This window comes from Chiloscyllium plagiosum, unplaced genomic scaffold (assembly GCF_037043375.1).
Source record: "Chiloscyllium plagiosum isolate Xiang-an unplaced genomic scaffold, Cpla_swu_hap1 HiC_scaffold_27, whole genome shotgun sequence".
NCBI classification, from domain to species: Eukaryota; Metazoa; Chordata; class Chondrichthyes; order Orectolobiformes; family Hemiscylliidae; genus Chiloscyllium; species Chiloscyllium plagiosum.
The window spans coordinates 38384994-38386947 of NW_028270165.1; the positions used below are offsets into that span (position 1 = coordinate 38384994).

Consider the following 1954-nt stretch of genomic DNA (forward strand, 5'->3'; position numbering starts at 1 on the left):
TGCCCAGAGGGAGACGGCTGTGTTTAAATCCGGTGATGAACTGGGGGAGCTGAGCATTTAGCCAGACAATGGGCACACCACCTCCCTGACACAGTGTTCACAAATCAAACAGACAGCAAAGCTTCACGTGAGATCGAAAATTTCCGTGAAGAAGATTTGGCTCAACAGATATCCGGAGTGAACGTTCTCCTTTCTTGATTTGAAATGTAAGAAGTTGACGACAGTGAGCATGACGTGATTCGAACACGCAACCTTCTGATCTGGAGTCAGACGCGCTACCGTTGCGCCACAAACTCACGGATTACCCATGGCCTCTCTTCATGCTTAAGGGAAGTGATTGCACTGCAATGATTTTACGTTATGAGTAACAACGGAGATCAACAGTTCATGTGTGTTTTGTCTCTGCCCCCTCTCCTTCTGTCTCTCGAAGTAATTTCCAACTCTACCTCAATAAAAAAGGTTAAAGAACTGTGGATGCTGTATATCTGAAACAAAAAACAGGAGTTGCCGGAGACCCTTCCACAGAACTGATGGTGATTGGGAAAACGTTGGTTTATATGCAGAAGATATTGTGGGAGGAAGGCGGATGCAGTAAATGATAGATCAGGACAGAGCCCAAAGCGAGGGAAGAACTGTGGACAGGAAAGGGAGTTGATAACGATCTGCGTGGGAGGGTGAATGGAGACTGTTCGTGGCTAAGAATATGTAGTGTGTAATGACAGACTATGTGATAACAAGACTTGGTGTGTGTGGAAGGGACGAGGATACTATGGATTTCAGGCCCGAGAATTATTGAATTCGATATTGGGATCAGAGGGATGTATGCTCCCCAAGTGTAATATTCGGTGCTCTTCGTTCTGCTGGTGCTGAGCTTCGCTGGAACACTACAGCAAACCTGAGACAGAGATGTTGGCCAGGGAACAGGGTGGGGTGTGGAATTGGCAGGCAACTGGAAGCTCAGGGTCTTTTTTGCAGGTAGAACGTAGATGTTCTGTGCAGCAGTCGCCCAGCTTATGCTGCGTTTTCCCCAATGTAGATGAGACCACATTATGAGCAGCAACTGCAGTCGACTGGGTTGTGGGAAGTGCAGGTAAAGTGCTGCTTCATCTGGAAGGTAAGTTTGGACCCTTGGATAGAGACGAGGGAGCAGGTAAATGGGCTGGTGTCACACATTCGGCAGTTGCAGGGGAAAGTGCCGTTGGACTATTGGGGTGGGAATGGGGTTAGGCTTGGTGGGAATGAAGGAAGAGTGGACCCAAGGTATAACTCCTGCCCATTTACCTATCTGCCAAATAGAGGAATTTGTTAAGTGTGTACAAGGACATTTTCTAATTCACAATGTGGATGTACATACTGGCGAGGGTGCAAAACCTAAGGGCCAGCAACCATAATTCTATTAACTTTAGAACAGTGATTGAAAATAATATATCAGATCTAAAAGTTGAAGTTCTAAATTGGTGGAAGACTCAGGTATTAGGCAAGATCTTTCAAAAGCTGATTGGGGGCAGATGTTCGCAGGTTAAAGGACTGCTGGAAAATGGGAAGCATTCAAATATGAGATAACAAGAGTCCAGACACAGTATATTCCTGATTCGGAGGTGCCGGTGTTGGACTGGGGAGTACAAAGTTAAAAAATCACACCACACCAGGTTATAGTCCAACAGGTTTACTTGGAAGCACACTAGCTTTCGGAGCGACGCTCCTTCATCAGGTGACTGTCTGACATAGAGTATATTCCTGTTCGGGTGAAAGGAAAGGCTGGTCGGTTGGGGAATGCTGGATGACTGGAGAAAATGAGATTTTGGTTAAGATAAAGAAGGATGTATATATCAGGTATCGGCAGAGAGATCGAGTGAATCCTTAGAGTATAAAGGCAGTACGAGCATACTTAAGAGGGAAATCATGAGGGCAAAAAAGGGGACATGAGATAGCTTTGGCAAATGGAGTCATGGAT

At 45.8% G+C, this 1954-nt stretch overlaps 1 non-coding gene across 1 annotated transcript; it reads right to left on the reverse strand.

Annotated features, from left to right (window-relative positions):
* Window positions 1–224: 224 nt before the first annotated feature.
* On the reverse strand, window positions 225–296 carry trnaw-cca (transfer RNA tryptophan (anticodon CCA)). The gene has a single exon. It is a non-coding gene; the product is annotated as a tRNA-Trp (tRNA).
* Between the last annotated feature and the right edge of the window lie 1658 nt (window positions 297–1954).